Source organism: Camellia sinensis, chromosome 11 (genome assembly GCF_055761805.1).
Source record: "Camellia sinensis isolate YWXY chromosome 11, ASM5576180v1, whole genome shotgun sequence".
In the NCBI taxonomy this organism is placed as follows: Eukaryota; Viridiplantae; Streptophyta; class Magnoliopsida; order Ericales; family Theaceae; genus Camellia; species Camellia sinensis.
The window spans coordinates 133,919,821-133,944,291 of NC_138971.1; positions in this window are offsets into that span (position 1 = coordinate 133,919,821).

The following is a 24,471-nucleotide window of genomic DNA, read 5'->3' on the forward strand; positions in this document are numbered from 1 at the left end:
AAAAAGTAGTAGTTAAAGGTTGATACCTAGCGTATGCCCGTGGCTGAAGGCACGATGTAAATAATATTGGGATTAAAACATAATTGTAATGTATACGTATTATATTTAAATTTATGGAGTCCGTAGTATTTTTTGATAAAGATATTGAAAAAATATAAAAAAAAAATTTATTCTTCTTAAAGAATTTGTAACAGTTTTACTTGTACCAGATGCTCTACAGAACTTAAATAAAATAATAACTTCCCCTAGTGTATGCCCTCGTACCTAAAGGCACGATGTAAGTAATAATGAGATGAAAATGTAATTAAATATAATTTATATAATTTGTTACTAAAAATTTAATAGAAACATTTTTTTTTAATGACGTTAGGTTTCTCACAAATATATGTTAAGTATCTGAAAAACCAAAACTACTCGATATTTTTTTTTATTTTTTAATAAAAATAAATAAATTGTTAATATAAAAACAATTATTTAAACAATAACAATCCTGTAGCATTATTCTTTAAACAATTATGTGTAATTATTTAACTAAAGCTACTTTCTCTTTTCTTCTTCTACTTTTTGTTTTTGTTCTTTTTTGAGCAGATAGCTCTGTCTCTCTTTTTCCTCTACGTCTCTCTCTTCCTATTTGAATTCCATTGTTGTTCAAGTTTAAGCTTCGAATGGGAGTCATAACCCAACTAATAGACATTACAACACATTAAAAATCACAAACCCAAACCCAAATCTTAAAAACACAAATTCAAACACAATAAAACCTTTTAGAAATCAAAACACATTTCAAAATGAAACCCATTCGAAGTAGATCAGAGAGAAATTTAAAATTCATAGTAACTTAAAAACAAACTATAAAATCATTATTATTAAAATTTATAAATTTTATCACTAATTTGTAATCCCCCCCCCCCCCCACATTTACCCTGTGCAGTTATTTCCCCTAAATATGATGATCAAAATGGAGCTCTTAAATAAGGTTGTTAACTTAATTTATATATATAGTGAATTTAATCATTTATTTAATAGTGAATTTATATATATAGTGAATAAATAACAAAATTTGCAAGCCAATGATGGGAAATGTATTTAAGGCATGCAAGCAGGATATGGCTCAGGATCATAACACCAATTGCTTAGAAACGTCCTTACAAGCAATCAACAGAAGAATGCTGATATGGTTGAGTAGAAAGGTAGGGGCCATAGGAGGCATGTTGATGTAATGCCTACATCAAGGAATGTATAAAGACTGGCCCCTAAGAAGTAGAAAGAATGAAAGTTAATGCAACTATTTTAGCCTTGGCAAAAAAGAGATTAATGCAAGTTAAAAAGGGTAGAAAAGCTGGTGGAGGAAGGTAGGGTCACACATGAATAATGAATTAAGCAACACCCTTGCTTCAGGAAGAAGAAAATGTAACTCAAACTATCACACAAAAAGCCACAGTCAAACATGAATAATGAATTTGAAAAAGCAGTTCAGTTTATCATATATTAATTCACAGAAAGAGACATTGTATCTGAATCTGGAAAAAATAATAAAAAGAAGTGACAACCTGTTCCAGCGAGCTTCCTTCTGTTTTTGATGCCTCCTTTACTTCAAGTGACAATGCTAGTTCCAAGGCCTTAGAAGTAGCTTATTGTAACAACAGTTACTTTATGAATTCCCTTGGCAATTCCCTCCTCAGACAATAGAGCAAACACCTTAGATTAATCCCATTATTTACACCTTATAAGCATAAATGGATTTCCAACTTATAATTAAACACCTTAGTCCACCTCATATAATTTCCACCTCATATATTAAATGGATTTCCACACTAAAACACCTTAGTCCCTCTCATTATTTACACCTTATAAGCATGAACCAAGATTAATCCCATTTGTATCAATGGATTTCCAAAAATGGTGTAATCGTATATAATCATTGCAATCAAAAACACAATAATTTACCTAACATTACTAAACAATAAATCATCAGAAAAACATCTCTTCGTAATTTCTGATTTCAAAACCAAAACAACAATTAAAGCAACAATTGAAAATAACATGTTCATAGCCTAAATGTTAGGATTACAAACCCAGAATAAACAATGGAAAATAACTCTAAAACAAAACCCTAAAATAACGGAAAATAGCCATAAAACAAAATCCTAAAATAACCTGTTCACTTGATAGTAAGGATTACAAACCCAGAAAAACAATGGAAAATAGCCCTAAAATAACAGAAAATAGCCCTAAAACAAAACCATAAAATAACTTGTTCACAGCTCGACAGAGAGGACTGGAGAGGCAGAATAAGTTTTCGAGGACTGGAGAGGCAAGCACAAACAGAGACAGAAGGGAGAGGTAGAAATCTTACCTTGCGAGCAGCTTCGGGAGAGATACAGCCAAGTTCGAGAGGTAGAAGACTGGAGAGCAGCGGAAGAGGGAAGGTAAGAAAGAAGAAGAACAGAGAGGGAGAGAGAGAGAGATAAAGAGGGAATGGGGAGGAGAGTGGGTGAGAACAGAGAGAGAGAGAGATAAAGAGGGAATAAGGAGGAGACGTGGGTAGGTGAAAGGCTGAGGGAGAGAAATATTTGGACGAGAAATACATAGATCTGAGCCATTGATATATACCAGGGTTGATACAGACCATTGGATCAAAATGTATCTCTAATACAAATTATACATTTTCAAAAAACCTTCTCCCTTATTATATAGATATATATAAAATATAATATAAAGTGTATACTAGTGTGAACTGTTGTCATGTTTTTTCACTTTTTCAAAAATACACTTCTCACCTAATAATTGTCACCCTTTCTCACTTACTTAGTAACTATCACATATAATATTTTTCTTTCTTTCATTGAATCCTTTAAAACTACTAATCAGTTTTCCTTAATCATCAAGCTATTCAAAAATTTAAAAATAAAATAAAGAAATATCATCTCCCAAACTATTGTTGGAACAATCTTTTGTGTAAAAAATAAATTGAAACTATATCAAACAAAATAAAATAAATAACTTACAGAATTTATTTTACCAAACCAAATGAATAATAAAAGATCAAGTCGAGTGTGTGACACTCTGCCCTTAAGACAGATTCGCCCCGCTACGGTGCTTACGGTTAAGTGGAGTCTATCTCCCAGGATACAATGATTTTCAAAAATTTGTAGTAACACTCCAAACAAATTTGTCCGACGAACTAGAACCTTGTGTTCTATACTCTCTTTAATTTTTTTTCCCTAAAACTAGAATGAAGAATAAAACAAAAGCAAACAGATAATATCTGGGCATCAAGGAAAAGGGAATTTTTAGACTGTTTTGGGATCATCTGGACTGCTGGAAATGGATCTATATTTATAGGTCACTTGGTGACCATTCAACTTGCCCGAATAGGTAGAATTTGAAATGAACAGATGCAAGATTCAAACTGGACAGATCTGCTACTAGTTATGAACCTGCCCAAAACTATTAGCAGTTAAAAAACCTATACATAATTGCTGGAAACTGCTGGATAGATTTGAATATGTTTGGGCAGTTTAATAACTGTTCAACATATGGGAATTTAGAGGAATTCAGATTTGAAAAGAGGTATAAATGATAGACAAAATTTTGAATTCAAATTCAAATTTAAAATTAAATTCCTACAATAATTTTTGAAAAAATTCAAAAGAATTTTGTTCAAAAAAATTAATATTAGAACCGACCCGACCCACAACCCACACCCGGGCCTGGCACGACTTAGCTCGGTCGGCCGAACAACGACGACGGCGCGCGCGCGCGTGTGGTGATTTGGGCTAACGTTTCATTTGTCCATAACTCCTTCCTTCTATAAACTTAGGGTGCCCCTTGGGGCCCAACCTAAGTATTGTACTCTAGAGATTATATACCCACAAAAGCTCTCTTAAAGTTTCAATGTGGGACAACCCATTTCAAGAAACCCACATTTACTTCTTTAAATTTCCCATTCCATGAACCCAAAAACGGCGTCAACTTCTCATTCACTCATAAATGGTTTTGATGAACCGTCTTCACCGTGTGACTTGCCATGCGGCAAGGAACACGTCACTTTTTCGGACCCACCCCAAAAGATGTTTGGGGCCCACTCAATTTTGAGTTGAAAGTTGGCCCAAAATAAGCTTTTATAATTTTTTTTTTCCAACAATCCCCCACATGAATGGAATTTGACGGAGAGAAAATGCAACAACATGATCTAATTATAGAGAGTACAGAAATTAGAAATATTTTGCAAATGATAGGTAGCTTTTGGCTTTGAACCTTCCCATGTGAGACATTATCGGATTTACTAGCTAACCAGTGAACATGATGTCTTGAACTATTCAGCTGTTTGTGTAAACCAAGACAATAGAACTCACACAGCATATCTCCAGTCACAGTTTAGTTCTCACTATTGTGTTCATTTTGGCCCTAAACAACTTGGTCTTTCAGGAGTGCTCTAGAGAATTGTAGCCCTTTACAAATCTCATAGAACCGCCCAGTTCACACTTACATAGGTGATTCTTATGAAGAGTATCCCGTCATACTCCACTAGGTTTACCTAGATATAAGAATCATTAAAAGTATTACTTAACCTAAAACGCTGGAGACATCACTATTTCATCATAGAAATGGGTAGGAGTTTGACTCCCCAATGATCCTTCTGAGTTATACACAACTCGGTTGTCCCTTTAAACCTAGATCTTGGGATCTCCAGTCAACTAGGTTGGGTTGCCGTTGTGGTAACTCTTATTTAATAGGCTTAAGTCCCATTCCCCTCGATGAATTTTCAACTAGCTCTCTTGCTAACCCCTTGGTTAATGGATTCATTATGTGTTTTTAAACTTCACATATTTAATGGAAATAGTTCCATTAGAGAGTAGTTGTCTCACGGTGTTATGTCGACGATGAATGTGTCGGGACTTACCGTTATACATATGACTCTGTGCTCTACCTATTGTTGATTGACTATCACAATGTATGCATATAGCAAGCACCGGTTTTAGCCATATTGGAATATCTTCAAAGAAGTGATGAAGCCATTCTGCTTCTTCCACAGCTTTTATCTAAAGCTATGAATTCTGATTTCATAGTAGACCTAGCTATGAAAGTCTATTTGGAAGATTTCCAAGATATAGCCGCACCACCAAGAGTAAAGACATATCCACTGGTGAACTTTAACTCTCTAATATATGATATCCAGTTTGCATCACAATAACCTTCAAATACTGCTGGATATCTAGTATAATTCAGCCCAATGTTACGAGTAAATCGGAGATATCTTAGAACCCTTATAATTGCTTTCCAGTGTTTTATTCCTGGATTACTCTTGTATCTACTTAATTTACTTACTGCATAAGCAATATCTGGGCGAGTGCAGTTCATCAAGTACATTAAGCTTCCAATGATTTGGGCATACTTTAATTGAAAAATATTTTCTTGTACATTCTTAGATAGAAATAAATTAACATCTACAGGTGTTCTAGCAAGATGATCATCATCTTTGCTAAATTTGTCAAGTATTTTCTCAATGTAATGAGATTGTGACAAAGCATATCCTTCTGATGTTTTGGTAATTTTCATACCAAGAATTACATCAGCAATGCCCATGTCCTTCATGTCAAAATGTTTATTCAATATTTTCTTAGTAGTTTTAATCATGTCATTATTAATACCTATGATGAGCATATCATCCACATAAAGACATACTATAACATAACCTTTGTCTGTGTTTTTAATATAAATACATTTGTCACACTCATTAATTTTAAATCCATTTGACATTATTGCCTTGTCAAATTTCTCATGCCATTACTTTGGCACCTGTTTTAAACCATATAATGATTTAACCAATTTATACACTTTCTTTTCTTTTCCTGGAACAGAAAAATCTTCTGGTTGTTCCATGAAAATTTCTTCATCTAACTCACCATTTAAGAAAGCGATTTTCACATCCATTTGATGAATTTCTAGATTGTACAAAGACGCAATAGCAATTAGCATTCTAATGGATGTTATTCTAGTAATTGGTGAGTATGTGTCAAAGTAATCTAAACCTTCTTTTTCTCTAAAACCTTTGACCACAAGTCTTGCCTTGTATTTGTCAATTGATCCATTTGCTTTCATTTTTCTTTTGAAAATCCACTTGTACCCAAGAGGTTTACAACCTGGTGGCAAATCCACCAATTCCCAAGTGTGATTTTGTAAGATGGATTCAACTTCACTATTGACAGCTTCTTTCCATAAGGAAGCCTCAGGACTGGACATAGCCTCTTTAAAAGTTAAAGGCTCTTTTCTAACAAAAATGTTAGAAAAAAGATTTTAAGGTTGTAGCACATTTACTACGCCTAAGTTTCTCTTCCTCATTTTGATCTAACTCTTGCTCTTGGTCTTGATCATGTTCTTGATTCTGACTAGTAATAGCATCATGAGATCTTTTATTGTTATTAGTCTCTTGGTCAATCTTATTTGGAGATACATGTTCAAAGAAAGATGCATTCCGAGATTCAATAATAGTATTTACATGCATTTCGGAATGTTCTGATTTATGAATCAAAAACCGATATGCACTACTATTCTTGATATAGCTAATGAAAATACAATTAACTATTTTAGGACATATCATAGTCTTTTTAGGACTAGGAATAGCCACTTTAGTCAAACATCTCCACACTTTTAAGTATTTATAGGATGGTACTCTCCCATGCCCACAATTCATAAGGTGTTTGATCCACTTCCTTTCGGGGTACTTTATTAAGTATATAATTAGTAGAAAGTGTTGCTTCCCTCCACAATTTCTGCGGTATTCCAAGACTTATTAAGATAGCATTCATCATTTGTTTTAAAGTCCTATTTTCCTTTCAGCAATTCCAGCTGTGGTGAGTAAGGAGCGGTGGTTTGATGAATTATTCCATGTTCTTTACAAAACTCACCAAAAGGTGATTCATATTCACCACCTCTATCACTTCTTAGTTGTTTGATTTTCTTACCAAGTTGATTTTCAACTTCATTCTTATATTGAATGAAAGTTTCCAAAAATTCACCATTGGTTCGAATTAAATAAATATAACTATATCTAGTATAGTCATCTATGAAAGTGATAAAATATTTTTTCCCACCTCTAGTTTGAATTGATTTAAAATCACAAATGTCACTATGAATTAATTCAAGTGGTTCCGTACTTCTTTCAATTGAATAAAAAGGAGTTTTGGATAATTTTGCCTGAACGCAAATTTTACATTTATGATTTGAATCAATGTCAAATTTAGGTAAACATTCCATATTAATTAATCTACGTATAGATCCATAATTAATATGTCCTAGTCTACCCTGCCATAAATTTGAAGACTCAAGCAAGTAAGAAGAAGACGTATTTTTATTAATAACTGAGGTACAACGGTCATTACATTCATCTTGAAAAGGCCATCAGACATGTAACCTTTTCCTACATACATCCCATTCTTAGTAAGTACAAATTTATCACTTTCAAACACTAGCCTAAACCCATTCTTACTCAACAAAGATCCGGAAACAAGATTCTTGCGAATGTCCAGTACATGCAGCACATTATTGAGAGTGAGTTCTTTTCCAGATGTCATCTTCAAAACAATCTTCCCCTGTCCTTCAACTTTGGAAGTTGAGGAGTTGCCCATAAAAAGTTGTTCACTGTTGTCCACTGAAGAATAAGATGTGAACATCTTTTTGTCAGCACAAATGTGGTGAGTAGCACCAGTGTCCACCTACCATTCTTTAGGATTTCCCACCAGATTTGCCTCGGAAACAACTATAGAAAGATTGATGTCATCGGCACCATTGGAAATATTGTCCGCTTCGGTCATATGGGCTTAATTAAGCAGGCTTCTTGCTTGTTTTTCTTTTGCTTTTTCCTTTGCTATAGCAATTTTTGGCCTGATGTCCCTCGTTGTCACTGATGTAACACTTGCCATTAAACTTATACTTTTTAATTTCCCCTTTTTTAGAGCCTTGTGATGAACTTTTTTCAGAAAACTTCTGTTTCTTTGCTTTTGGGGTATGTTCCACCACATTTGCCTTAGACTCCATAGGATGCTTACCAGCTCGCTTCTCTGAATTGCGGTTGTCCTCCTCGATCCTCAAACGCACAATCAATTCTTCCAAAGGCATTTCTTTGTGCTTATGTTTGAGGTAGTTCTTGAATTCCTTCCAGCCTTGTGGTAATTTCTCAATTAAGGCTGCAACTTGGAAGGATTCATTGAGAGACATGCCTTCTGCGTGAATGTCATGCATAATGAGTTGGAGATCTTGAACTTGGCTAATCACAATCTTAGAATCAACCATTACAAAGTCTAGGAATTTGCCAACCACAAATTTCTTTGAGCCGACATCTTCTGTTTTGTACTTTTTCTCCAAAGACTCCCAACGTTCCTTTGCTGTCTTGATAGGAATGTAGATGTTGTATAATGTGTTGTCAAGTCTGTTCAAGATGTAGTTCTGGCAAAGGAAATCAGCATGTTTCCAAGCATCGATCGCAACAACCACTTGCCGGTCGGTTTCATCCTTTTTTAAACTAGGAGCATCCTCACGGAGAAAGCTTGTCCATAAAATTTAACAGTTTTGGAAAAATTGGCTCCCATACCACATGGCTAGCCTGTGTTTTAGGTGATTTCTAAATTCTATAAATATCCCCCTCCATTTTGTTGTTTAAAGAAAAGAAAAGAAGAGAAGAGAAAATTTTGGAAAAGAAAATTTTGTTTCAAAAGGAAAAAAGAAGAGAATTTTGATAAAAAAAATTTTAGTTTCAAAAAGACTTGAGAAGAGAAATTTTTGTTTGAATAGAAATTTGTTTTCAAGGCCTTATATATTTGTGGAGAGTTTTGGTTTCAAAAGGAAAGATTTTGGTTTTCAAAAAATCTTGAGGGAGATGAATTGATTTTCAAAACCAAAAACTTTCAATGAGCCCTTCTATCCACAAATATATACCTTCCATAACTCCATTAAAGCTAAAACTTGAAATTTCTTATTGAGATTCCAAAGCATACTCCATAACCATGAGAGTGTAAAGAAGAAAATTTGATAAACCAGAAAATTCATCATTTCCTCCAAAGGTCAATTTTTGTAATTTTTTCATTTATTTTCTTACATTTTCTTTACTGTTTTAAATATGAGATTTAATTGTTAGAGATGAATGGGCGAGTCACCTGATATAATTTCTTTATTTTAATAATATATTATTTATATTATGTTGTATATTATTATATTATTATACTATTATTATACTATAATAATATATGTTTTTTGTGCAGTGGTGGGTGAAACCACTACACACACTTCTCTCAAATATATGTATATATTTATTATTATATTATTATTATTACTATATTTGATTTATTAGATTCAACTTATGCTTGAGTTAGATAGTTATTTGTGTTAATTCTCAATCCCACATCTTTTATTAAGTATTGTAATTATTCAATGTTGTAATTATTCTCCACCCCCACTTCTTTCTATTCCTTTCATTTACTTGCTTTTCATATCTATAAATAGCATCGTATTTTCTTTTTCATCGTACCCTTGCTTTGCATTTATATTTCATGCATCAAGATTTAGCTTATTTGCATATGTGAGTATAATTAATTTTTATGTGATTTTGTGTGCTACCTTATACCTTGAGATGATTTACATGTCACATATTAGTGGTTGAAGTTTTAGTCACATTCTTGCGTATGTATTGTATTAGAATCTTGCATTTAGGATCATACGTATTTCTCTAACTTTGTTTTGCAATCTTCCACGAGACGCTAATAAATACTAGGTGAATGTTTATGTTTTAGCATCCCGTCTGTATATGATTTTCTTATTATGTTTAGTATCCTACCATGCGATTACATGCTTAAATGATATATCTCTATGAATGCTAGTGGATGGAGGCTATGTCGCTCGATTTGGAATAGTGTTGATTTCTTATGCCTATGGGCTCATTTTCATTACAAGTTGCACATATCTCAAAATTCTTTCGAAATTCATGAAATCAAACTATTCCAAAATGAACGATACAGTATATACCTGTTTGCTTCACATAGTAATTTTTAGATTTATTAAATAATCGGAATATGAACATCTATTATCTATAAACCTCATAATATGGAATGACCTTCCCCCCTCATACATAAGATTCCGGCACTAGTCATTGGTTTCTAGTTTTACCAAAAGATTATGTGGCGATTCTGAGATCTGGTGATACAGTCCATTTTTCGACAAAGGTTTTGCAATAAAATGAATTTTCTATAAAAATTGTTAGATCTGGACTCTCATCTATGTTTTACATTGTACTTGCGAGACTAGATCAAAGAAATCGAGGGTTCGAACTGTTTACCATGCTCGAATACCGCTCGGGCATGCAACATGGATGCATACTATATGCACCCTACTAAAAATTGGCATAATTTTATCACAAAATTTCATAACATCAACCACAAAATGCGTAATATCACTACAAATTGGTATAACAAAAAGTGTCGTAACCAAGTCATAAACTTTTGTAACATGAATCACAAAATTTTAGATATTTTTTTACACTAATTTGTAGCAAGATTACACATTTTATAATTAAATGTTACAAATTTTGTGATAAATTCACGTCAATTTATAATATGCTACATATGGTATGCACTCCTAAGGCAGTGCACACCATAGATCTTTCCATTTTGGAAACCCTGTGAACATCTACAATGGACTAGTCAAAAATATTTGTTAAAGTGTGTTATATGACAAAAAGTTATAGACAGTGGACCATTTTTGTGTGTTAAGGTGTGTTAGTTTATTGGGGTATCGTTTGGCAATTTTCAGTTTTAGTCAAAAAGTTAAAAAATTATTATAAATTGTCACAATACTTTCTTTACTTTTTTACATATCTTTCGTAAAAAATTAAAAAATTTATTAAAATAACCTGTTCCAAAAAGTGTGTTAAGATGTGGGTTAGTATGTGTAAAATAATTAAAAAGTACAATAATCATACACCCACTGCTTCTGTTAGTGAACAATTTAGGCCTTGTTCGGCAAAGTTATTTTTTTATTTTTTATTTTTTTGTTTTTTGGGTTAAAATTTGTAAAAAGACAAAATAGGCTAAAATAGTTAATAAGATAAAATATCACATCAACCCAATAATCAGTTTATTTTTTTTCTCACAAACATCACAGTCAATTACAAAAAAATCCAACTCTCACCTCAATTAACTATTTTAACTTATTTTATTTTTAATGTTATTTTAACCTAAAAAACAAAAAAAATCTTCTTCTCAAACACCCCCATTGAGCAAAATTGAATTTGGCTAGCCAAATTCTTATTATTTGACACTACTGGAGGCATTAACATCTCCACTGCTGATGCCCTAATACCTTTATTTATAGTAGTGTATTTTATTTTGTAATGAAAGTTAGAAATATTTGTAGTGTGCATTATGTCACTTTGTAATAAAAATTATGAATAATAAATTTACAATGTGCCCACCTAAAATAAAATATATGAATCATTGTGACTAGAGTAGTGTAACTCTAGCCCAAAGTGAAACTCATTTTTAAACTCATTGTAACAATCAATTAATAAATTATCTATGACATATCACTCTTTCTCTCATTTCTTATTCTAATCATCTGTTAATCATTTATTTTACACATCACAGACTCTTAGAAATGGATTCAAAAAGTGAACTTTTATATCATTTCTCTTATGATTATGTTACAAATATAACGTAATATTACGAACAATTTATGATAAAAAATGTTAATAATCATTTTGGTTATAAAATTATAACATATTGGTAGTTATTGTATTTTAATCCTTGTGTTATTTTTGGTCATTGTAATTTTAATTGACTCGATTTTGATACTAAATTTATGAATTTATCTCAATTTAGTCCAATTAAATATAATTGTTTGCATTTTTAAAATAAAATACCCACATAAGTGACATGTGTCATGATTTTGAAGGCAAAATCATAAGTACGCTCAATTAAGTAAGTTAATTTCAATCAATTTTGTGATAATTTTTCTTAAAAAATACTAACGCCAAATTGACAAAATAATCCAAAATTAAAGATTAAAATTAAATCAATTGAAAGTATAAAAATCAAAATAATACAAAATCAAAATCCCTAGTCATGTTATATTTATTGTAATAAAATACATACGAATCACGATATGCAACTCGTTAAGGAGACACATTGTTAAAATTCCCTCTGTATTTTATATGATTAGTGATGGTAGAAAATAAATTTGTCTCTCGAGTCTAAAGGAAAATGAATTTGGTGGAAAATGATTCGTTGAGCTAATATTAAGGGAAGTGTTTGGGTGTGCCAGATGTGTAATATATGTATTTATACAAGTTTTAACAAATATACGTAAGTTATTTCATAAAATTGTATAAATTTTTCTAAATATATGTAAATTGTGATTTCTCAAATTTTTATAAATTAACTTACATATATTTGTAAAAATTTATATATTTTTATAAAATAATTTATATATATTTATAAAAATTTACACAAATATATACACTTGCACATTTTAAAATTCCCCTAAGATTAAAGATTTTGGATTGTTTGCGCAACTGGCTTCAACTTTTAGATTTAAGTGTTTGTTTGAGATAACATACAAAAGTTAAAAAATCAAAAAATTATTAAAAAAAATCAAAAGTTCATATTATTTGGAAAAGCTTATGGGAAGTCTAGAGGTCAAAATTATTATTTTATCCCTTTAATTCAATTACTCAAAAGTCAAAAAATTGAAAACTCAAAAAGTCAACAAGAGTGAATGATTTTTTAATTTTACTATAATATTTTATTACATATATTTTCATAAAAAATTAAATAATTATTCTAAACATATATTTTTTTTTTAATTTTTTAATATATTCATATAGCACCTCCTAAACAACCCCTCATCATCTCTTCATATAACTTTTAAATTTATTAAAATTTTAACAACCCTGGTCCACGCGGTTTCAACAAACCCTGGTCCCGGCCTCTAGGCCGTATCTGTTCCCCACGTTTCATCATTTCCCAATGGCCTTCCTTAATTTTTTAATTTTTTAATTATTTTAACTTGATTAAAAAATTATATTTGAAAAGTTAGTTACGTATTTTTATATTTAATTTAATAATTATGAAAAAAAGTAAAATGATTTAATTTAAATGTGACATTTTATCTTATTAATTATTTTAACTTATTTTATTTTTATTGACTATTTTAATCTCTAACCTACTTCCCAAACACCCCTTTAAACTCTGTTTGGCTAAAAGATTTGATGAGAAAATAATAATAATAATAATAATAATAATAATAAATAAATAAATAAATAAATTGATTAGATTGGAATTGCAAACTGTATTTAATTGAGTTAGGAATTAAAAAAAATAAAAAAAAATAAAAAATCTAAACTGAACTGAAAAGACAAAAAGTGAGATTATATTTTCCTCTCACGTTCTTTTGTTTGTGTTTTCTATTATAATCAAACAAAAGTGAGATTGTATTCTTTTTTTCCTTCCTATTTTTCTTGCCAAATTCTCTAACCAAATACAATTTTAACAATAAAAATTTGGGAGTGTTTTGCCGAAGAACTTAGCCTCAACTTTTAGATTTATTAAGAGCTTGTTTGGAAACTAAATATTTTAATTAAAAAGTTATTATAAGTTGTCACATTACTCTCAGTATTTTTTTACACATCTTTTAATAAAAAATTACTAAAATAATCAATCTCAAATGAGAGCCTCTCTCTCTCTCTCTCTCTCTCTCTCTCTCTAAACTCGTCTAGGGTTCTGTCGGAAGAGGGCCGTTAAGGGAGGGAGAGAGGCCATCAGCAGTCAGCCACCTCTTACTCCTTCCTCTTTCCCTTGGTTTTTTTTTTTTGCTTATTGTAAATAAGTTATGGGAGCTTGTCTTCCCACTTCTCTCCCTATATGGGAGGTTTTCTTTCCCTCTTGGTGGATGTTTTTGTTGGGCTTCTCTCTCCCCCTTTCATCAAAGCTAGATCTACCTTGCTTCCCCATTCGTCGCCTCACGTCGAAGGCACTTTTAGCATCACGCCACCAAATCTGCTTGGATCTGGACCACCTCCACAGATCTGACCTTGTTTGGGTTTGAGGTCAAGCTTGATCTTGTTTTTCGCTTTGTTTGTTTTTTGGAGTCTTTTACTGCTTGATTGGAGCCTACACTCTATGTGGTTGTTATCTATGATTTTTTCAGACATGCTCTAACGCAGATTTGATTGACTCTGCTTCGCAATATGAGCACGAGCACTGATGTGCGTCTAAATAGTTTTCATAGTTTTCACGTTTGCACTTATTATAGTATTTTTACTTTGTTTAATATTTGCTCTTGGTGGTTGGACTTGTAAGTGTCGTTTGGCTATCCCTTAATGGAAATTTCCTTTGATCAAAAAAAAAAAAAAAAAAAAAAAAAAACGAAGAATTTTGGTATACCAAAACCACATGATTTCGACAACCATGGTGCAGACCTGTAGGCCTATGTCTTCTGGGGTTTCATATTATTTATTCAAAAATGATTGAGAGTACTAGAGGAGCTCTAATGAGCTAGCCGCCCATTGATGTGATGGCTGAGTCTTTTTTTTTTTTTTTTTTTTTGGTTGAATTTTCAACTCATTAGAGCTGGTTAGTGCTCTGTTTTTTAAAGCTCTGAATCAGCTCTGTTATTTATTGGAAAAAGTCCATGGTGTGCACCCTTAATTATATGCACTCTATTACAAATTAGTATAATTTTAAGAGAGATTTATATGTAGATCTTAATAAGTGAATTTATTGTTCAATAGGTCCTATGAAAATTAATAATTATTTTCATCAAATAATATTAAAAAAATGTCACTAATCATAAGTTTTAGTGACAGTTTAAAAAAATCATTACAAAAAAAAAAAACACTAAATTTCAACTTTTAGTGACAATTTGAAAAATTTGTCACAAAAAAATATCACTAATTGTAAGTTTTAGTGACAATTTATAAAAACTGTGACAAAAAAAAAAGAAGACACTAATTGTCAATTTTTAACAACCTGCAAAAAATCATCACGAATTATTTTTAGCGACCTTTTATTAGGACTTATTTTCAATAGAATTTGATGAGAATTAAGTTCAACTATTAAAACCTATTGGTAGTTTATCCTAATTTTAATTAATTGCAAAATGTGTAATTTTATCATAAATTAGTGTAATGAAATGTTCAAAATCTTGTGAATTATATAACAAAAATTTGTGATTTGATTATAAATTTTTTTACTACGTCAATTTATAGTGAGATTACGTAATTTGTGGATGATATTATAAAATTTTCTGATAAATTTATACCAATTTAAAATAAATGCATATCGTATGCACCTCAAATAAATGCACACTATAGAATTTTCCTATTTATTGTTGGGGCAAATAACAAACATCCTTCGAGATTTAATTAAAATATGAATTTTTCCAGAGGTTTGAGAAATTATATCCCGCCCTTTGAAGTTTATATTTGCAAAACAAATTACCTCCTCATTTATTATGCAAATATAGACCTCAAGAGATAATTTGTAATTTTTAAATCTCAAAAAAAAAATTTCTATTTAAATTAAATCTCGAGGGGTATTAGTAATTTGGCCTTATTGTGGTAGCTTTAAGTTAATTTCCTCTCACTTTCGCGCTTCGTCTCTCTCTAACCCTTTGATTGAAAAAAAATAAAATATTACAATGATTGAAATCATATTGTGTCACTATTCAATAACAATTTATTATTTTCCTGAGATATATACGTGTGTAGATAGTTTTTTATTGATTGATCATACCACAAGCCATTCAAAACGTGCGGTCCGTGCTGAATTTTTGTTTCCTTTAATTTCTCTCTCCCCCTCTCACTTCGTCTCACCTAGGATGCAATTCTGGCAGATTTGATCAGATTAGGAGACAATCCAAACTCAACTCAAATTGTGTTGAAATTTGTCTAGATCTAAATTGTAATTTAAGGTTATCTGTCTAAGTTCGATCTGAATTAAATTAGAATTGTCTGAATTGACCGAGTTACTCAAATTTTAAATGAATAATAATTTTTTCACTTACATTACTAAATTATTAAAATTTGACTCTATTTATATATTTTTTTATAGAAAATCTTTAATAATATTAAAACAAATAATTTATATAATGTAAGAAAGATATCGCTATAATAATATTTACAATTTATGAGTGAGAATAAAAAAAAGTAAGATTTTGTGTTATTTGTATATATAATATATATTCAATATGATTTAATAATTTAAATTATTTTAATATCATTTAATAGCTAATAATTTATATATATATATATATATATATATATATATATATTTAATATTTTTATATATGTATAATTTGGGTTTAAGGTTGTTCGGATTGTTTGACGTCTTTGTCTAAATCTGTCTAAATTTAATTTAGGTTTCTGAATTTTCGCCAAAGTCCGTACAGAATTTAAAAAGGGGAACTTACTTGTAAGACCTATACCCAAAGTTCAAAATCCATTTAGTCCCAAAACAAAACACTTGCACCAATCAGTCCTATATATTTTTAATTGTTACCAAAAAATCCTATGTTTTTTTTTATAAAAAAAAAAATTTAAAAACGTTGCTACATCTCATCATCGCTAGATTTTCGTCATATAGTCATCAAAGACTCGCCGGAATATCACCGGAAATTTGTCGAAGTTTCGCCGGAATGTTTTGAACGTCACGGGAAGTAGTCGGAATGTCTAGAATGTTCGTTGGACGTCAATAATAATGCTGGAGACCCATCGAAATGTCTAGAATATTGCCAAAAAAACAAAAAAAAAAGAATAAATTGAGAAATTAAAATGAAAAAACATAGCAACATGTGCTAAATATTAATAAACTGAAAGAAAAAAAAAAAAACCTTAAGAACAACAAACAGCAACAATGAAAAAAAACATATGTTATTTTCAATTTTTATATGGTTTAAGCAAATAATTTTCAATATTGATCAAACAGAAAAGCAAGTTTTGAAACTGTAAAATGTTAAAGTTTCAAAGTATGATTCTATTAAGTATTTATTCTTATTAATCAAACTGAAAAACATGTTATGAAATTGCAAAATTTTCAGTTTTAAAGAAAGTTATGAAACTGCAAAATTTTACAGTTCTAAAGAATGATTCATTTCAACACCAAAAAAAAAACTAAAACTGTAAAATTTTATAGTTTTCACCACATGTAACTAAAACTTGAAAACAAGTTGTTCAGAATTTGAAAATTTTCTCCATTATAATAAGAAAATAGAAATGTGTAGTACAGACAAAGTATTAAAACTGAGAGATCGAAGGAAGGAGACAAATATAGAGAAATACTTGTACCTCGACAACAATTTTTTTTTAGATCTAACCGAATCTAATGTACATCTACTCAGATCTGATGTAGATCTATATCAGATTTGAGTAGATCTATTTATCTTCTTCCTCGAAACTCATCTCTTTCACCATTGGCAAGCATGAAGCAAGGAGTTAGTGCTCGGTGGTTGCCTATGAACCCCAATCAATGGTGGTCGCTGGTGATTGTAAATTGGAAAGAGAAAGAAAAGAATGAAGGCGTGGGCGTGGGCGTGGGCGTGGGCGTGGGCGTGGGCGTGGGCGTGGTTGTTGACGTCATCGCCACTGATATCAGAGAAAGAGAGATAAAAAGAAGAAGTAAGGTGTAGGGAAGAGAGGAGAAGATAAATGGCTATAGGACTTTTGAGTCTATCTAAAAAGTTTTGGGATTAAATAGAATACACACTTTTCAACAGGACTTATGGGTAATTTTCCCACTTAAAAATATCTTGTTCAAGCCCTAAACAAATTTGGGTTGAGTTTAGGTTGCTCGAGTTGAACCCGCCCAAATTGCAACACTACTCTCACTTTCTCGTCTTCGACTCTCATTATCTCATGGCTTGGGGAATCTGATGATCTTTCTCTGATGGTGTCGTAACCTTTCGTGCATGGATGGATTCAGATTTATCACTATAAGAACGTAAAAATATGTTTACAAATACAAATTTTTACAATTTCTAATTATCTTAAATTTTTGGGGGGCAGTTGCACCCCTAGATCCATCCTAGTTTTCGTGTCTCCCTCTCACATGATCCATTTTTGTTTTTGAAACCCAAACCAGATCATCAAAGAAAAAATGTGTTCACTCTCTCTCTCTCTTAACTCTAGCGAAGACTCCAACACGACCCTGTTTTTGTAGTTGTTCCTTTCAAAGCCATGGACAGTAGTATCTCTCAACCAAATTCATTTGACAACGACCACCACAAAGCTACTACTACCACCACTACCACCACAAACAATGGCGACTACCAAGGTGGAGATCCTGCACTTACTAACATGATTGGTCGAAATCTATTTTCATGAAAGAAGCCATGGTAGAGGTTCAGAAGTACATAAATCATATGAATGTGCAAATCAACCAGGCCTGTGAGAAATTTGAGGAGCTTAAAAAAAGAGAAGAAGGGAGTGATACACAAGAACTAGGCAAATTGAAAAAGGCCGCAAAGAAGCTGAAATCCCAGATTCCCTTAAAGCTTATTAAAGTCCAATACGATGATTATTCTAAACCAAGTCGGAATCCATGGTTTGATGGATTCATTAATAGTAGAACTAGGAACTACCAAGTCGATGAAAATAAGGCCGGTGATCTGCACAACTTGTACAAGGATCCAAAGTTTGATATGTTGGAAAAATATGGTTTTATAGGCTTATTTTGGGCCAACTTTGAGCCCAAATTTGGGTGGGACCCACACGTCTTTTGGGGTTGGACAAGAGGTGATGTGTTCCTTGCCGTATGGCAAGTCACACAATGAAGACAGTTTGTCAAAACCATTTATGAGTGAATGGGATGTTGACGTCATTTTTCGGTTCGTGGAATCAACAATTAAAGAAGTAAAATGTGGGTTTCCTTGAAATGGTTATCCCACATTGGAAACTTAGGACAACTTATGTGTATATATAAGTTCTAGGTGCCAACATTTGGGTTGGGCCCCAAGGGGTACCCTAAGTTTGTAGAAGGGAGGAGTTATGAACAAAGTGGCCTTTGGTTCAAACCACCAAACGCGCACGCTACCGTCGTCCAACCGACCAGTCAGCCGAGCCGAGCCGAGTCGTGCCAAGCACGGGTGTGAGTGGTGGGTCGGGTCGGTTCTAATATTAATTTTTTGGACAAAATTTTGTTTTGAATTTTTCCAAAAATTCTTGCGAGAAAATTTCTGAACAAAATTAATTCAAATTTTTTCACCAAATTTGAATTTAATTTTTTTTCTGTCCATACAGTGCCTTTCTGGTCCAAAGTTTCCAACATATTAAACTATCTAAACAGATTTAAAACTGCTGCAGTTCCAGACAGTTTCAATCCGTTCCCAAACAGATTCAAATCTGTTTCATACTTGTTCAAATTTGAATTGTATCTGTCCAGGTTGTTTTGTACCTGTTTAATTCAAACTTGAACCTGTTCCAGTAGTCACTACTTGCCTATAAATTCAAAATTGTTCTTGCAGATTTTCACATCCAGAAAAATTCTTCTTTTCCCGGTTTTGCTCTTTGTGTGCATTATTCTTCATACTAGTTCTTAGGAGAAAATTCTGAGAGTATAGAACACAGGTTTTGTTCGTCGTACAGATTGTTTGGAGTGCTACTACAATTTGTGTAAAGATCATTGTATCCTGGGAGATAGATGCCATTTATCCGTAAGCACCGAAACAGGGCGAACCTGTCTTAAGGACAGAGTGTCACACATTCGACTTGATCTATTTTTGTACTTATTCATTTCGGTAGATAAATTATGTAAGTAATTTATTTTATTTGTTTGATTTGTTTCAAGTTTTTTTTTAATTTTACACCGAAAATTGTTCCAACAATCTTAAGACAGATTCGAATTATTCTGTTTATACAGAATTTTTCATTTGTTTCATTTTCTTCCTTTCTTCTTCTTACAGAAATTATTTTCTGTGCTTATATAAAATAATATTCTGGTTGGAAAAATAAATAGTAGTAATATGCTGTTTATTTTCTTTGACAACTAGTAATAATATATTGGTAGTCATTAACAATTCAGAATATTTTTTTTGTGAAGTTGGTCAGAAATTAATTTTGATTTTCAGAAATAATTTCTGAGTGTTCATTAATTAAAATTCTGTTTTTAATATTTTAATTTTTGAAGTGTTACGGAAATATTTTTCTGTGTGGAATTAATTTATTTAAATAAATATTTTATTTTCAAATTAATTGGAAATAAAAGTTACAATTCTTGTTTCTTTTATTTTTACAGAATCAAATTTTGTGTTTATGGTTTAATTTTCTGTGTAGTATAAAATTTTAATTATAATTTTATTTTATAATTTAGAATTCATGGCTATTGAAACTAATGCTCAAACAAATACTGGTATGGTGGCTACAATTGCTCTAACCCCCTCTTTTGTTGTGACTGTGCCAGTCAATCACGGTGAAAAGCCATAGAAGTTCTTAGGAACTGATTTTAATAGATAGTAGCAAAAAATGTTGTTCTATCTTACTATTCTAAACCTGGCACATTTCCTCCGTGAGAATACTCCTACTCTGAACGAGGATGAAACCGATCGACAAGTGGTCGCTGCAGTCGATGCGTGGAAACATGCTAATTTTCTTTTCTGGAACTACATCTTGAACGGACTTGATAACACATTGTACAATGTCTACAACCCTATAAAGACGGCAAAGGAACTTTGGGAGTCTTTGGAGAAAAAGTACAACACTGAAGATGCTGGCGCAAAGAAATTTGTGGTTGGCAAATTCCTGGATTTTGTAATGGTTGATTCCAAGGTTGTGATCAGCCAAGTTCAAGATCTCCAACTTATTCTGCCTAACATCCATGCAGAAGGCATGTCTCTTAGTGAATCCTTCCAAGTTGCTGCCTTAATTGAAAAATTATCACAAGGCTGGAAGGAATTCAAGAACTATCTCAAACACAACCGCAAAGAAATGACTTTGGAAGAATTGATTGTGCATTTAAGGATTAAGGAGGACAACTGCAATTCAGATAAACGGGCTGGTAAGCATCCAATGGAGTCTAAGAAAAATGTGGTGGAACATGCTCCAAAAGCAAAGAAACAGATGTATTCTGGAGAAAGTTTCGCACAAGGCTCTAAAGGAGGGGAAAATAAGAAGTACAAGTTTAATGGCAAATGTTACATCTGTGACAAAGAGGGACATCGGGCTAAAGATTGCCATAGCAAAGGCAAAGGCAAAGGAAGATCAAGCAAGAAGCCTGCTCAAGCCAATATGACTGAAGTGGAAAAAATTTTCAATGGTGTAGATGACATAAATCTTTCTACAATTGTTTCTGAGGTAAACCTTGTCGGAAATCCTAAAGAATGGTGGGTGGACACTGGTGTCACTCGCCATATCTGTGCCGACAAACAGATGTTCATATCTTATTCTGCAGTGGACAACGGTGAACAACTTTTTTTGGGAAACTCCTCGGCTTCTAAAGTTGAAGGACAATGAAAGATTATTTCGAAGATGACATCTGGAAAGAAACTCACTCTCAATAATGTGTTGCATGTACCAGACATTCGCAAGAGTCTTGTTTTCGAATCTTTGTTGAGTGAAAATGGGTTTAGACTAGTTTTTGAAAGTGAAAATTAAGAATAAAGTTGAAAATCAACTTGGTAAGAAAATTAAAAAAACTTAGAAGTGATAGAGGTGGTGAATATGAATTACCTTTTGGTGAATTTTGTAAAGAATACGGAATAATTCATCAAACCACTGCTCTTTACTCACCTCAGCAAAATGGAATTGCTAAAAGAAAAAATAGGACTTTAAAAGAAATGATGAATGTCATGTTAATAGGTTCCAGATTACCTCAGAACTTGTGTGAGAAGCAATACTTTCTGCTAATTATATACTTAATAAAGTACCCCGAAAGAAAGTGAATCAAACACCTTATGAAATATGGCATGGGCGAGTACCATCCGACAAATACTTAAAAGTGTGGGGGTGTTTGGCTAAAGTGGCTATTCCTTGTCCTAAAAAGACTAAGATAGTTCCTAAAACTATTGATTGCATTTTCATTGGTTATGCCAAGAATAGTAGTGCATATCAGTTTTTGATTCATAAGTCAGAACATTCTGAAATGCATATAAATACTATTATTGAATCTCAGAATGCATCTTTCTTTGAAAATGTGTTTCCTAATAAGTCTTGACAAGAGACTAGTATTAATAAAAGATCTAATGATGCCATTAGTAGTCATGATTAAGAACAAGATCAAGAACAAGAGCAAGAGATAGATCAAAATGAGGAAAAGGAACCTAGGTGAAGTAAACGTGTTAGAACCTCAAAATCTTTTGGTCCATATTTTTTAAATTTTTTGTTAGAAAATGATCCTTTAAATTTTACAGAAGCACTGTCCATTTTTGAGGCTCCTTTATGAAAAGAAGCTGTAAATAGTGAAGTTGAATCCATCTTGCAAAACCACACTTAGGAATTAGTGGATTTACCACTAGGTTGAAAACCTCTTGGGTACAAGTGAATTTTCAAGAGAAAAATGAAAGCGGGTGAATCAATTGACAAATACAAGGCAAGACTTATGGTCAAAGGATATAGACAAAAAGAAGGTATTGATTACTTTGACACATACTCACCAGTTACTAGAATAGCATTAATTAGAATGGTAATTGCCATTGCATCTTTGTACAATCTAGAAATTCATCAAATAGATGTTACAATTGCTTTCTTAAATGGTGAGTTAGATGAAGAAATTTACATGGAACAACCAGAAGGATTTTCTCTTCCAGTAAAAGAAACGAAAGTGTGTAAATTAGTTAAATCATTATATGGTTTAAAACAAGCGGTAAAGCAATGGCACGGGAAATTTGACAAGGCAATGATGTCAAATGGATTTAAAATTAATGAATGTGCAAATGTGTTTATATTAAAAACACAGACAAAGGTTATGTTATTGTATGTCTTTATGTGGATGATATGCTCATCATAGGTAATAATAATGACATAATTAAAACTACCAAGAAAATGTTGAATAAGCTTTTTGACATGAAGGACATGGGGATTGCTGATGTAATACGTGGTATGAAAATTACCAAAATATCAGAAGGTTATGCTTTGCCATAATCTCATTACATTGAGAAAATACTTGACAAATTTAGCAAAGATGATGATCACCTTGCTAGAACACCTGTGGATGTTAATTTGTTCCTTTATAAGAATGTACAGGAAAGTATTTCTCAATTAAAGTATGCCCAAATTATTGGAAGTTTAATGTACTTGATGAACTGCACTCGCCCGAATATAGCTTATGCAGTAAGTAAATTAAGTAGATATACGAGTAATTTAGGAGTAGAACACTGGAAAGCAATTATAAGGGTTCTAAGATATCTACGATTTACTCGTAACGTTAGGCTAAATTATACTAGATATCCAACAATACTTGAAGAATACTGTGATGCAAACTAGATATCGGATACTAGAGACTCAAAATCCACCAGTGGGTATGTCTTTACACTTGGTGGGGCGGTTGTATCTTGGAAATCTTCCAAACAGACTTGCATTGCTAGGTTTACTGTGGAATCAGAATTTATAGCTTTAGATAAAGCTGGGGAAGAAGCAAAATGGCTTCATCATTTTCTTGAAGATATTCCAATGTGGCCAAAACCGGTGCTTGCTATATGCATATATTGTGATAGTCAATCACCAATAGATATAGCACAAAGTCGTATGTATAACGGTAAGTCACAACACATTCGTCATCGACATAACACCGTGAGACAACTACTCTCAAAAGAAATTATTTCCATTGAATATGTGAAGTCTAAAGACAACTTAGCGGATCTACTAACCAAAGGGTTAGCAAGAGAGTTAGTTGAGAATACGTCGAGGGGAATGGGACTTAAGCCTATTAATAAGAGTTACCACAACAGCAACCTAACCTAGTTGACTGGAGATCCCAAGATCTAGGTTCAAAGGGACAACTGAGTTGTGTATGACTCAAAAGGATCACTGGGGAGTCAAACTCCTACCCATTTCTATGATGAAATAGTGATGTCTCTAGCGTTTTAGGTTAAGTAACACTTTTAATGATTCTTGTATCTAGGAATATCTAGTGGAGTATGACAAGATACTCTTCATAAGAATCACCTATATGAGTATGAACTGGGCCGGTTTTATGAGATTTGTGAAGGGCTACAATTCTCTATAGCACTCATGAAAGAACAGGTTGTTTAGGGCCAAAATGAATACAATTGTGAGAACTAAACTATATCTAGTGATATATTGTGTGAGTTCTATTTCTTGGTTTACACAAATGGCTAAACAGTTCAAGACAACATGTTCATTGGTTAGCTAGTAAATCTGATAATGTCTCACAAGGGAAGGTTCAAAGCCAAAAGCTACCTATCCTTTATAGAATATTTCTGATTTCTGTACTCTTTGTAATTAGATCATGTTGCATTTTCTCTTCGTAAAATTCT